The following is a 15,784-nucleotide window of genomic DNA, read 5'->3' on the forward strand; positions in this document are numbered from 1 at the left end:
CTCTGTAAGTACCACATTTATGCCCGCAGTCCACATAGTTCAGGACATTTTTTTATTTTGGTTATGTTATTTAGGCATATATTTAGGAATGATGCATAGGGCAGAACAGGGTTAGCCTTGTTAAGAAGAATTGGTAATAAATTCTTTAATCTGAAACATGGATCATTAGTAATTTCTTCATTAAAACTGACTACAATACCATATATTACAAAATATGTCACCAATTGTGTAGTTATTTATAATAAAACATCATAAAAATCTCATGACAGAGACAGCTTTTGTTAACATTAGGAACCAAAAATGTTTACAATACTGTTTATATAGGCAAAGGATGAGGTGGAAACTAGTATCTGCACAATTGTAGTATAGAGCAGCAGAAGCTTCTCGTTAGTCCATTTAATAACACATATTGTTCAGTATGTTATTTTAATCTGAAACATTCTGATTTCTATGTTAGGGGCCCGGTAGATTTTTTTCATGGGTCCCCAAAATTCTGGCAATGCCCCTGCAAGTGTCCACATACTTTTGTCATGTAGTGTATGTACATATAACTATATAGGAATAAAGTGACATATAATTAACAGTAGCAGCAGTGTATGTGAAAAACGTTAGTGCAAGAAACATCAATGCAGATAGTCTGGGTAGCTATTTGGTTAACAATTTAACAAACTATTTATGGCTTGGGTGTAGAAGCTGTTCAGGGTCCTGTTGGTTCCAGACTTGGTTCATCGGTACCGCTTGTCATGCGGTAGCAGAGAAAACAGTCAATGACTTGGGTGTAAGGAGTCTTTGAAAAAATGTTGTGCTTTCCCCTGACACCACCCGGTATAGAGGTCCTGGAAGGCAGGGAGCTCAGCCCCAGTTATGTACTGGGCCATAGGCACTACCCTCTGTAGCGCCTTGCAGTCGGATGCCAAGCAGTTGCCATACCAAGCGGTGATGTAGTCAGTCAAGGTGCTCTCAATGGTGCAGCTGTAAAACATTTGGAGGATATGAGGACCCATGCAAAATCTGTTCAGCKTCCTGAGGGGGTAGAGGCCTTGTCGTGCCCTCTTCATGACTATGTTGGTGTGTGTGGACCATGATAGATCCTTAGTTATGTGYACACCGAGGAYCTTGAAGCTCTCGACCCGCTCCATTACAGCCCCGTCGATGTGAATGCGGGCGTGCCCTGCCCTCCGTTTCCTGTAGTCCAAGATCAGCTCCTTTGTCTTGCTGATGTTGAGGGAGAGGTTGTTGTCCTGGCACCACACTGCCAAGTCTCTGACCTCCTCCCTATAGGCTGTCTCATCATCGTCGGTGATCAGGCCTACCACTGTCGTGTCATCGGCAAACTTAATATGCCCCACGAACGTTAGACAACTATACAGAAAAGCCCTTTAATTGTTAAAATAAGTAAATCAAATCAATGATGAGTGAATAGTCAAATAGCAGGAAGATCTGAATACTGTGAACCAGGAGGTTGTGAGTTCAAATCCCAGGTGAGGACATGTTGCATAATAATTACTGTATAAATTAACATGCACAATGTAATCATTTGTGTCCAAGTGTGTCAAAGATGTACGTAGAAAGCAACGAGTATTTCTAAACTTCCCAACAGACAAAAAGAGCTGTGAATGGATCAGTTGTTCACCATTAATACCTTAAATTCTGAAAACATGGCAGTCATGTTCTGTGTATGTTTGGTGGGACGTTGATGGAATATTCTCCTAACTCAGAGAAAAAAGGACACAAGAATGTTCTTGTAACGTTCTCATTTAATGTGTCTAGAACGTTAATATTGTATATTCTGAGAACATGGCAACAATGCTCTGTGCATGTTTGGTGGAACGTTGATGGAATATTCTCCTAACCCTTAACAAACTAGACACAAATGTTCCTGCAACATCCCGTAAAACCATCTAGAACATTAATGTTGTAAATTCTGAGAAGATTGTAACCACGTTCTAGATGAGTTCTGCTTGACATTAAGGGAATGTTCTCCTAACTTAAACACCAAAACATTCTAAAAAGTTTTTCAGAAGGTTTTTACCAACATAGATAGAATGTTCCCCTAACTTATGGAAGACTGGACACTCAAACATCAGGGGAGCATTATGGGTAACATTACCAAAACGTTCTCTTTTCCTAGAATTGTTAGCAGGGATGCTTCCTTGTTTGTTAATACTAGAGAAACAACCATGTATATTTATGACGCATTTGTTTTTTCCCCCTAGTACACTGATGGCTGCACTGCGTGGGAAATGGACAACATGGCATCTTAAAGCATCAGATCAGATGCCACTCAGAGCAGAGTACTAACATGTATTCTATTGCTATCTCATGAGGAGTCTTGATTTGGCTGTGACYCTTGTGGCAGATATCAAAATATTCTGCATTTTACATGGAGAATTTATAAAACATTGCACACTCCTTGTCAAAGCTGTCAGGAGTGTGTGTCTGTGTGTTTGTGGGGGTTTGTGTGCGTGCTTGCATGTAGCTGTATGCACACTAATTGTTTTTGTCTTGATTTACAGTTTTACTTCCGTGTTGTCTTAAAGTAAATATTCCATCAAACACTGCCAATGATATCTTTGTGTTTCTCGCGTCTCTGACACATCTTCTTAAAAGTGTCCACACTCACTCCCACTCTCATTCGCCTCACCTTTCCAACCCTTGTGTTCCTCTACTCCCTCCCACCCTCTGCTTCTCACTGTCTCCTTCCATTACCGAACGTCTCAGTCTCTCACTCTGTCCTCAGAAACCTCAAAAATGAAGAGAGGAAAGAGAGCATTGAAAAAGGCAGAAAGTGATGACAGGTTATTTTTCACCTCCCCTCTCCTGACAGTACAATGCTATTTCCTCCTCTCCTCTGACACACAATATTTAATCTAGCCATCTCAGGGTGGCCCTTCCGCTGCTGTAACTAAATAAAAAACATTATTACACACGTTACACAGGGATGGGGAGGGAGGGGCCTGCCTCTGCAACAAAAGACCAGAGCAGCACTTTCACAAGATTCAGCAATGTGTGTGTGTGTGTTTATGTTTGTTTTTGTGTATAGTTGTGTCTGTGTGTGCCCATGTGGTAGCTCTCATCACAATAGTAAAGGCAACTGGGGTTTTGGTGAAGTGAATACTTGATTGTTTTAATGCTAGTTGAAGAGGCGTATTGTTCACTAGGCAGTATAGGTACACTGGAGACACAGTAAACCATGAAATTAAAAGCCCACTGAAGAGTCTTCTGCTGCTCTAAATTGTTATTTCAGAATCATCCCCTCTCTTCTAATTTAAGTGGACTACCCATCCTCCTCTTTACTTAACTGGAGAGAGGCAGAGAGAGGGAAACTAATCTTATAGACTTGGAGAGGGTCCAGGGTATATGCTCCTCTTCTACGACATGATTAAGATTGGGTTATGGGATTTATTATGATTTGTAACTTGGGTGTAATAGAGAATGATTGTACAGGTGATGTTTGGATTATTGAGGTTAGTGTATAGTCACCTGAGATAAAGCATGTAGACTGTGAAACTATAATTTGATGTATACCGATGAGGGGAAAGATTAGTTAAAGTTTAAAATGTCAAGTTTTATTAGTAATATGTACGGGATACGCATGGTGTACATTGTCCAATGAAATGCTTGTTTGCAGGTTCCTTCTCAACAATGCAACAACAATAAGAAATAAAAATGATAAGAATACGAACAAAAAATACACTATATATACAAAGGTATGTGGACACCCCTTTAAARTAGTGGACCGGCTATTTCAGCCACACCCGTTGCTGACAGTTGCATAAAACCGAGCACATGCAATCTCCATAGACAAACATTGGCAGTAGAAAGGCCTTACTGAAGAGCTCAGTGAAATGCCTATGAACAACAGTGGCTCAGTCGCGAAGTGGTAGGCCACACAAGCTCACAGAATGGGACCACCTGTCCTCGGTTGCAGCACTCACTACCGAATTCCAAACTGCCTCTGGAAGCAACGTCAGCACAATACCTGTTCGTCGGGAGCTTCATGAAATGGATTTCCATGGCCGAGCAGACGCACACAAGCCTAAGATCACCATGCGCAATGCCAAGCGTCGGCTGGAGTCATGTAATTTTGCACCAAATAGAAATGGTGCGAGCTATAATAGGACCAAAGCATAGTTTAGATTTTTTTTAAATTAAGGAATATATCAGTAAAAACCACCTCTTCCAGGGCAATAGGAGACACCATATTTCTCTATACTCAGCCAAGGGGAGGACGAATCATGTCGCAACCAATTTAGGATGGGYCAAAATGCTAGTGCCTGGAAATACAATTAAAGTTTGGTACGGTTAGTTCTCCTACATATTTACCTCTTTGTAAATCTGTTAATTTTATCCGGGATTGCTTACCTTGCCAAATAAAGCGAAAACAGCTTTTTAGATATTTTTGCAAATGTATTAAAAATATAAAACAGAAATACCTTAAAATTGAGCTCAGGTGTATCCTGTTCCCATTGATCATCCTTGAGTTGTTTCTACAACTTGATTGGAGCCCGCCTGTGGTAAATTCAATTGATTGGACATGATTTGGAAAGGCACACACCTGTCTACATAAGGTCCCACACAGTTCATGTCACAGCAAAAACCAAGCCAAGAGGTCGAAGGAATTGTCCGTTGAGCTCCGAGACAGGATTGTGTCGAGGCACATATCTGGGGAAGGGTACCAAAAAATGTCTGCAGCATTGAAGGTCCCCAAGAACACAGTGGCCTCCATCATTCTTAAATGGAATACGTTTGGAACCACCAAGACTCTTCCTAGAGCTGTCCGCCCAGCCAAACTGAGCAATCGGGGGAGAAAGGCCTTGGTCAGGGAGGTGACCAAGAACCCGATGGTCATTCTGATAGAGCTCTAGAGATCCTCTGTGGAGATGGGAGAACCTTCCAGAAGGACAACCATCTCTGCAGCACTCACTAGGCAGGTAGCCTAGTAGGCTAGTGGTTAGAGCTTTGGGCCAGTAACCGGAAGGCTGCTAAATCGAATCCCTGAGCTGACAAGGTAAAAATCTGTCGTTCTGCCCCTGAACAAGGCAGTTAACCCACTGTTCCTAGGCCGTCATTGAAAATAAGAATGTATTTTTAACTGACTTGCCTAGTTAAATAAAGGTTAAATAAAATAAATTTAAAAAAATTTAAACAATCAGGCCTTTATGGTAGAGTGGCCAGACGGAAGCCATTCCTCAGTAAAAGGCACATAACAGCCTGCTTGCAGTTTGCCAAAAGGCAACTAAAGACAAGATTCTCTGGTCTGATTAAACCAAAATGTAACTCTTTGTCCTGAATGCCAAGCGTCACGTCTGGAGGAAACCTGGCACCATCCCTACTGTGAAGCATTGTGGTGGTAGCATCATGCTGTGGGGATGTTATTCAGCAGCAGGGACTGGGAGACTAGTCAGGATCAAGGAAAAGATGAATGGAGCAAAGTACAGAGCGATCCTTAATGAAAACCTGCTCCAGAGCGCTCAGACTGGAGCAAAGGTTGAACGTCCAACAGGACAACGACCCTAATCACTCAGCCAAGACAACACAGGATTGGCTTCTGGACAAGTCTCTGAATGTCCTTTAGTGGCCCAGCCAGAGCCCGGACTTGAACCCGATCGAACATCTCTGGAGACCTGAAAATAGCTGTGCAGCAACGGTCCCCATCCAACATGACAGGGCATGAGAGGATCTGCAGAAAAGAATGGAAGAAACTCCCCAAATAAAGGTGTGCCAAGCTTGTAGCGTGATACCTCAGAAGACTTGATGCTGTAATCGCTGCCAATGGTGCTTCAAGAAAGTACTGAGTAAAGGGTCTGAATATATTCTTTTAAGAAAAAAAAAAAYAAAWAATCTACAAACATTCAAAAAACCTGTTTTGGCTTTGGCATTATTGGGTATTGTGTGTAGATTGATGAGGGGGATAAAAGGCTTTAATACATTAAAGAATAAGGCTGTAACGTAACAAAATGTGGAAAAAGTCAATGGGTCTGAATACTTTCTGAAGGCACTGTAGTATTTCAATCATATTAATGAAATTGGGGTCAATTCCCATATGATTCAAGACATACCAGAGATATGACCATTATAATCAATCTGATATTGTGACCTATATCCTTAAAGAAAGGACACAGATATGCAGAATGTTTCTCTAAATGTACCCTTTTGACATGTTTTGAAATAATTCGACACAGTAGCATGGATAATTTCCGGTAAATTGATTATGTTACCTGCTTAGTTGTGTGCATCCAGCCATTACTGTATGTGTGTAGTTCAACAGTAGACATGTTGTCCCTGTCCCTTTAAGAGACAAGCAAGTCATATATCGCTGCATGCAATATTGATAGTATCTGGGAGTAGGGATTTAGAGGCTCACCCGGCTGAGTGCTTCAACACCAGCATGAACAAGAGGCCAGGGGCAATCATGTCCTTTACAAACATATTTCATATCTGAAGTAAAATACGTATGTGATAGGCCTACACCAAAAATATGTATAGCCCATAGCAATTAGACCATTCAACGCCATTTGAGACTTCCTAGACAAAAACGGTTGACTTGGCTGCGCTCTGGGACCAAGGCTCTCCTGGTTACAGAGATTCTATGTAATCGAGAAAAACTTCCTAGAAAAACTATTTAAATAAGATGCTGAATCCTAGAGAGTTTTCTCCTCTCTCTCTCTCTTTGCTCTCTCTCTCTCTCTCTCTCTCTCAGACCTGTGGAACCCTTGTGGCATTAAGGGATATACTGGTGCTGCTGCATAAAGATGAGTATTTTTCTAGACTAGTGGATGGGTGACCCTGTGTAACCCTTCTTGGCCCTGCCTGCCCCCCTTTCCCTTACCCTTGTGCTGTGTACTTCACATTCCCAATCAGCCAGCCATATGCCAACCACTGTTATATCACATAATCACAGCACCTACAGGACACAAACTATATTCCTGACAAACCACCGTCAGTTCGCCTGTGATGATGATCTAATGTGATTTGCTGAATTACATTTGTAGTGCTTTACATATACCTGATTAGATTATTTCCTGCAAATTGCTGGACACGATTATACGCTGATTAAGTTAATCTCGCAGCCCTCTCCAAAACCTGTCTATAAATAATGAGCAAATGTTTAATTAAGACAAGAGCTAACTCAACATAATTAAATTTACTGTATATTATTCTGCCTGCAAGGCACCATGTGACGTGAACCCTTTTCTGTGTTAGAATTCTGAGTGAGTGGGACCGCCCATTTCTTGCATTTTCTACTCCTATTTAATTTGCTGCATGAGTTTGTCCCTATGGTGATTTTTGAATAATGACCTTAAATGTCTTCATGTGCTGTAAATAGATCTAGTGTGTCAATGTAGACAGACTCATTTTACACACAGAGATACAGACAGACATGATCCTCTCTCATCCACAGACAGAACAGGGCCCAGATTCACAAAACACTTCTTATGCAAAAACTTAAGAAGCTTCTTAAGAAGAAAAAAGAAGAGATTCATAAGATAGTTCGTGAGTGCAATTTCTCAACAATATATTAATATTTCATCATTTTCTTAAGAACTTCTCAAATATCTTCTTACTAACTTCCTAAATATCTACTTAAGATGATTGCTACTAGACAACCAATCTAGCTATACTGTATCTAGCTAGCAATGGCAATCATGTTAGCATATTTCTTACGGAGATTACTGTTCTAAAACATGTTCTTGGGTTTAAAATAATCAACACTGAAACTTTCAGATTAAGTTGAGTGAATTAAACATGCTAAATTGCTTTCATTATCTTATTCTCTCACTTCCCTGAGTTCAAGACAAMATTTATGCTATCTTGGAATTACTAACCTTTCCAAGAAGAAATCCAATAACTTAATTTTCAAGAATCTAATTCCTTCTTAACTTTTGGCTTAAAGGAGAAATATAAAAAAATAAGTAAGAACTTTTTGAAGAATAGCAACTTTACATAAGTTTCTTCATAAGTCTATAGTTAAGGGAAAAAAATGCAGTTAAGCAGAAATTGTTTCTTAAGAAGGTTTTGGGAATCTGGGTCCTGGTCTCCAGTCAATTTGTGTCCTTGTCTTGCTTAACTTCTCTAGGATAGGGGGCAGCATTTTCACTTTGGATGAATAGCATGCCCAGAGTGAACTGCCTCCTACTCTGTCCCAGATGCTAATATATGCATATTATTATTACTATTTGATATAAAACACTCTGAAGTTTCTAAAACTGTTTGAATGATGTCTGTGAGTATAACAGAACGCATATGGCAGGCAAAAACCTGAGAAAAAAATCCAAACAGGAAGTGAGAATTCTGAGGCTGGTCGATTTTCAACTCATCACCTATTGAAATCCCAGTGGGATATGGATCTGTTTGCACTTCCTATGCCTTCCACTAGATGTCAACAGTCTGTAGAACGTTGAATGAAGCTTCTACTGTGATGTGGGGCCGGATGGGAGCTGTTTTAGTCAGTGGTCTGGCAGAGTGCCAGTTCCTGGTCAAGCGCATTCCACATGATATCGACTTGCGTTCCATTACTTCAATAGACACAAAGGAATTCTCCGGTTGGAAAGTTATTGAATATTTATGATAACAACATCCTAAAGATTGATTCTCTACTTAGTTTGACAAGTTTATTCGACCTGTAATATAACTTTTTGAAGTTTTCGTCCGACGTTCGCCTGGATCTGCGTGAGCGTTTGGATATGTGTACTATAGGTGTTAACAGAAGTAGCTACTTGGACATAAATAACGGACATTATTGAACAAAACAACAATTTATTGTGGAACTAGGATTCCTGGGAGTGCATTCTGATGAAGATCATCAAAGGTAAGGGAATATTTATGATGTAATTTCGTATTTCTGTTGACTCCAACATGGCGGAGAAATGTTGTTTATATCTGAGCGCCGTCTCAGATTATTGCATGGTTTGCTTTTTCCGTAAAGTTTTTTTGAAATCTGACACAGCGGTTGCATTAAGAACAAGTGTATCTTTAATTCTATGTAAAACATGTATCTTTCATCAAAGTTTATGATGAGTATTTCTGTTATTTGATGTGGCTCTCTGCAATTTCTCCGGATATTTTGGAGGCATTTCTGAACATGGCGCCAATGTAAACTGAGATTTTTGGATATAAATATGCACATTATCGAACAAAACATACATGTATTGTGTAACATGATGTCCTATGAGTGTCATCTGATGAAGATCATCAAAGGTTAGTGATACATTTTATCTCTATTTCTGCTTTTTGTGACTCCTATCTTTGGCTGGGAAAATGGCTGTGTTTTTCTGTGGCTATGTACTGACCTAACATAATCGTTTGGTGTGCTTTCGCCGTAAATCCTTTTTTAAATCAGATATGTTGGCTGGATTCACAACAAGTGTAGCTTTAATTTGGTGTCTTTCATGTGTGATTTCATGAAAGTTAGATTTTTATAGTAATTTATTTGAATATGGCGCTCTGCATTTTCTCTGGCTTTTGGCCAAGTGGGAAGTTAGCATCCCACATATCCCAGAGAAGTTAACCAGTGTGGATTGTGAAACTGTGGCAGCTTTTTAGCACCTCACTCCACTTCACTCCTCTCCGACAAATTTCACGGGAATCCTGACGCCCATGACTGGCTAGTCTGTCACTGCGACACCCTCACTGCACCTTTGAGGCTCTGTAGTCCATTGCAGGTTAAATGGAGCTGTCGAGCAAGATGAAACATCATTCAGCAAACAAACACTGAGTTGAGAGTGATGAGTGTCAAGAGTGCACAGACCAGTCGGGAGCGCAGAATGTGGTCAAGAGAGCAGGCGGACAGGCCAGTTGAGAGAGCAGGTGGACAGGCCAAACTTGAGAGCTTGCAAGTGTGACTTTGGGTGAGCAGAACATCATTGCAGCAGATCAAAAAGAAACATGTCTGAATCAAAAAATATAAACATTCAAAAAGTACATTTGAAAGCATCAAATTGTCAACCAACAATAGTCACATCTTTGTCTAATTTTCACTCTCATTTTCTCAAGTCTTGGCACCTTTGGGTTTCAGTTCATTTTTAGGCTGGTGTGGGCGGGATTAAAGGTGGGATAAAAAAATCTGTTGTTCAGTCCCTGAACAAGGCAGTTAACCCACTGTTCCCCGGGCGCCGAAGACATGGATGTCGATTATGGCAGACCCCCCGCACCTCTCTGATTCAGAGGGGTTGGGTTAAATGCGGATGACACATTTCAGTTGTATGCATTCAGTTGTACAACTGACTAGGTATCCCCCTTTCCCTTTCCTTTCACTGGAGTGATGGACAAACTAACAAATGCTTGCCCTTGGGCAGTCCAGTGTTGAGTCCTGTGATTCATTATTATAAAAAAATATATATATTGGCACATTCACCACCCCCCCTCTTCGGAGGACAAAAGTAACTTTGTTTTAATTGTTTGTTTTTACAGCTTTTATGTTACATACTGTATACATTTTACATACATGGTACTTGTATACACAGCGTTCACATAACAAATATATTGTTTCTTTATACACATTACATTTTGGATAGATAGCACTCAGACATCTCCGATATAGATTCCTGAACCTCTGACCATAAACATATGTAGATATGTAGACAGCAGACAGCCTTGTTTTACTCTTCTTGACAGTTCAAACATTCTGAGAAGTAACCATTATTTACTATTTTACCCTTGGGGATATTATACATAATTTTAAGAGATATACAGTTGAAGTCGAAAGTTTACATACACTTAGGTTGGAGTCCTTAAAACTCATTTTACAACCACTCCACACATTTCTTGTTAACAAACTATAGTTTTGTCAAGTCGGTTAGGACATCTACTTTATGCATGACACAAGTAATTTTTCCAACAATTGTTTACAGACACATTATTTCACTGATAACTCACTGTATCACAATTCCAGTGGTTCAGAAGTTTACATACACTAAGTTGACTGTGCCTTTAAACAGCTTGGAAAATTCCAGAAAATTATGTCATGGCTTAAGAAGCTTCTGATAGGCTAATTGACATCATTTGAGTCAATTGGAGGTGTACCTGTGGATGTATTTCAAGGCATACCTTCAAACTCAGTGCCTCTTTGCTTGATATCATGGGAAAATCTAAAGAAATCAGCCAAGACCTCAGAAAAACAATTGTAGACCTCCACAAGTCTGGTTCATCCCTAGGAGCAATTTCCAAATGCCTGAAGGTACCACGTTCATCTGTACAAACAATAGTACGCAAGTATAAACACCATGGGACCACGCAGCCGTCATACCGCTCAGGAAGGAGACGCATTCTGTCTCCTAAAGATTAACGTACTTTGGTGCAAAAAGTGCAAATAAATCCAGAACAACAGCAAGGACCTTGTAAAGATGCTGGAGGAACGTGTACAAAAGTATTATATCCACAGTAAAACGAGTCCTATATCGACATAACCTGAAAGGCCTCGTCAGCGAAGAGCAACTGCTCCAAAACCGCCATAAAAAACCAGCCTACGGTTGCAACTGCACATGGGGACAAAGATCGTACTTTTTGGAGAAATGTCCTCTGGTCTGATGAAACAAAAATAGAACTGTTTGGCCATAATGACCATCGTTATTTTTGGAGGAAAAAGGGGGAGGCTTGCAAGCCGAAGAAACACATCCCAACCGTGAAGCACGGGGTGGCAGCATCATGCTGTAGGGTGCTTTGCTTGTAGGAGGACTGGTGGCACTTCTCAAATTAGTTGTCATCATGAGGTAGGAAAATTATGTGGATTTATTGAAGCAACATCTCAAGACATCAGTCAGGAAGTTAAAGCTTGGTCACAAATGGATCTTCCAAATGGACAATGACCCCAAGCATACTTCCAAAGTTGTGGCAAAATAGCTTAAGGACAACAAAGTCAAGGTATTTGAGTGGCCATCACAAAGCCCTGACCTCAGTCCTATAGAATATTTGTGGGCAGAACTGAAAAAACGTGTGCGAGCAAAGAGGCCTACAAACGTGACTCAGTTACACAGGCTCTGCCAGGAGGAATGGCCCAAATTTCACCCAACTTATTGTGGGAAGCTTGTGGAAGGCCCTCGAAACATTTTACCCAAGTTAAACAATTTAAAGGCAATGCTACCAAATACTAATTGAGTGTATGTACACTTCTGACCCACTGGGAATGTGATGAAAGACATAAAAGCTGAAATAAATCATTCTTTCTACTATTATTCTGACATTTCACATTCTTAAAATAAAGTAGTGATCCTAACTGACCTAAGACAGGGAATTTTTATTAGGATTAAATGTCGGGAATTGTAAAAAACTGATTTTAAATGTATTTGGCTAAGGTGTATGTAAACTTCCGACTTCAACTGTATATATATATTATTTTTTCATTTTTTATATTTATATACCCTGATGAAGACAGTTTGGCTGTCAAAACGATGAAAATAAAAAACGATAAAATGATTGCTTTCCTTTTTCAGGTACCTTGTGTATATAGCCAAGTTATCGTGTATAATCGCCCCCATTATTATGTGTTTTACTTTTCAATTTTTTTCTCTCTTTTCTTTCTCTCTGCATTTCACTATTAGTCTACACCTGTTGTTTACGAAGCATGTTACAAATAAAATGTTATTTGATTTAAGGACAGAGCAATGACATGAGCTCTGTCCCAATTAATCTCAGCTCAACTTCTCAATTCCTCTCTATTCACATCCTTCTCAAAACTCATTGGAGGTCTGAGGGCAGGAACCTTAGGTCCTCTCCTCCGATGGGGTTTTAGAGAGAGAAACGGAAAATGCATGCGAGGTAAAATAAAATGGCACAGAGCTTTTGCATGTTTGGACAGATGTCTCTATGTGGGATTGAGCATATGTGTACAATTCATTTATTCGTCAGTATTATGGAGCCATAAGAAACATTACTTCGCCCTTTAGTTACAAAACACATAAAAGAGCATACAGTGCATTCGGAAAGTATTCAGACCCCTTGACTTTTTCCACATTTTGTTACATTAGAGGCTTATTCTGAAATTGCTTGATATGTTTTTGTTTCCTCATCAATCTACACACAATACCCCATAATGACAAAGCAAAAATAAGTTTATACATTTTTGCAATTTGTAAAAAAAAAAAAACCAAAAAAAAACTGAAATATCACATTGACATAAGTATTCAGACCCTTTACTCAGTACTTTGTTGAAGCACATTTGGCAGCGATTACAGCCTCAAGTTTTCTTGGGTATGATGCTACAAGCTTGGCACACCTGTATTTGGGGAGTTTCTCCCCTTCTTCTCCGCAGATCCTCTCAAGCTCTGTTAGGTTGGATGCGGAGCGTCGCTGCACAGCTATTTTCAGGTCGCTCCAGAGATGTTCGATTAGGTTCAATTCCGTGCTCTGGCTGGGCCACTCAAGGACATTCAGAGACTTGTCCCGAAGCCTCTCATGAGTTTTCTTGGCTGTGTGCTTAAYGTCGTTGTCATGTTGGAAGGTGAACCTTCGCTCCAGTCTGAGGTCCTGAGCACTCTGGAGCAAGTTTTCATCAAGGTTCTCTCTGTACTTTGCTCTGTTCATCTTTCCGTTCATCCTGACTAGTCTCCCAGTCCCTACCGCTGAAAAACATCCCCACAGCATGATGCTTCCACCACTATGCTTCACCGTAGGGATGGTGATAGGTTTCCTCCAGACATGATGCTTGACATTCAGGCCAAAGAGTTCAATTTTGGTTTCATCAGACCAGAGAATCTTGTTTCTCTTGGTTTGAGAGTCCTTTAAGTGCCTTTGGCACACTCCAAGCGGGCTATCATGTCCCTTTTACTGAGGAGTGGCTTCTGTCTGGCCACTCTATCATAAAGGCCTGATTGGTGGAGTGCTGCAGAGATGGTTGTCCTTCTGGAAGGTTCTCCATCTCCACAGAGGAACTCTGAAGCTCTGTCAGAGTGCCGGTCGGGTTCTGTCAACTGTGGGACCTTAWGTAGACAAGTTTGTGCCTTTCCAAATCATGTCCAATCGATTGAATTTACCACAGGTGGACTCCAATCAAGTTGTAGAAATATCTCAAGGATGATGAATGTAAACAGGATGCACCGGAGCTCAATTTCGAGTCTCATAGCAAATGGTCTGAATATTTAGGTAAATAAGTGATTTCTGTTTTTTTTTTATACATTTGCAAACATTACTAAAAACCTGTTTTTGTTTAGTCTTTATGTGTTATTGTGTGTAGATTGCTAAGAAAAATATAATTAAATTCATTTTAGAATAAGGCTGTAACATAACAAAATGTGGAAAAGGGAAAGGGTCTGAATACTTTCCAAATGCACTGCACAAGTATGTTTAATGATATTTAAGCAGTCATACATGACTGTTGTGAGTGTGGTGCCATACCTTTAGATCCCGGGTGCAGCAGAGCTAACCCGCTAAAGAAGATGTCAGGAAGATGTCAGTGGAGGCGATCTTGACCACGCTCTGGTTGTTCTCCAGACAGCGGTAATGCTGGAATGTATCCCAGGCACTGTTGGTGGCCTCCCTCAAAACCAGTGAAGATCTCCAGGTTCTTACAGTGGGGCATCAGCACATTCAGCACAATCAGCACAATGCATGATTTTTACAAAAGTCTCAGTTGTGTCTAAGTGTTTAACAGTGTGTGTGGGTGGGATCTAGAACAGCACGATTACTCAAAATTGCTGTCACGTTCTGACCATAGTTCTTTTGTGTTTTCTTTYTTTTAGTGTTGGTCAGGACGTGAGCTGAGTGGGCATTCTATGTTGTGTGTCTAGTTTTCCCGTTTCTATGTTTGGCCTGATATGGTTCTCAATCAGAGGCAGGTGTTAGTCATTGTCTCTGATTGGGAACCATATTTAAATAGCCTGTTTTGTGTTGGGTTTTGTGGGTGATTGTCTTCTGTCTTCGTGTGTCTGCACCAGACAGAACTGTTTCGGTTTTTCACATTTGTTGTTTTGTATTTTGTAGTGTTCACGTTTATTGTCTTTATTAAACATGATGAACACTAACCACGCTGCGCTTTGGTCCTCTCCTTCGTCCACAGAAGAAAAGCCGTTACAGAACCACCCACCACAATAGGACCAAGCAGCGTGGTAACGGGCAGCAACAGCAGCGGCCGAAAACACAAGACTCCTGGACTTGGGAGGAAATACTGGACGGCAAGGGACCATGGAAACAGGCTGGTGAGTATCGCCGCCCCAAAGCTGAGCTGGAGGCAGCGAAGAGGTGGTGGTATGAGGAGGCTGCACGTAAGCGCGGCTGGTAGCCAGAGAGGCAGCCCCAAAAATTTATTGGGGGAGGGCACACGGGGAGTGGTGTTAAGCCAGGTAGGAGACCTGAGCCAACTCCCCGTGCTTACCGTGGAGAGAGAGCGACCGGGCAGGCACCGTGTTATGCAGAGATGCGCACGGTGTCCCCGGTGCGTGTGCATAGCCCGGTGCGGTACATTCCAGCACCTCGTATCGGCCGGGCTAGGGTGGGCATCGAGCCAGGTGCCATGAAACCGGCTCTACGCATCTGGTCACCAGTGCGTCTCCTTGGGCCGGGGTACATGGCACCAGCCCTATGTATGGTGTCTCCCATACGTGTTCATAGCCCATTGTGGCTGATTCCACCTCGCCGCACTGGCATGGCCACGGGGAGTATTCAGCCAGGTAGGGTTGGGCAGGCTCGGTGCTTGAGACCTGTAGTGCACCTCCACGGTCCGGTCTATCCGGTGCCTTCTCCACGCACCAGTCTGCCTGTGGCAGCCCCTCGCACCAGCCCAGTACCACCAGTGTCAACATCACGCACCAAGCCTCTTGTGCGTCTCCAGAGCGCTGTACGCCCTGTTCCT

At 41.4% G+C, this 15,784-nt stretch overlaps 1 pseudogene; it reads left to right on the forward strand.

The window, feature by feature from the left end:
• Positions 1–15,214, forward strand: part of LOC111952721 (plasmanylethanolamine desaturase 1-like) — a 75,881-nt pseudogene extending 60,667 nt beyond the window's left edge.
• The last annotated feature ends 570 nt before the right edge of the window (positions 15,215–15,784 follow it).

Source organism: Salvelinus sp. IW2-2015, linkage group LG26 (assembly GCF_002910315.2).
Source record: "Salvelinus sp. IW2-2015 linkage group LG26, ASM291031v2, whole genome shotgun sequence".
NCBI lineage: Eukaryota > Metazoa > Chordata > Actinopteri > Salmoniformes > Salmonidae > Salvelinus > Salvelinus sp. IW2-2015.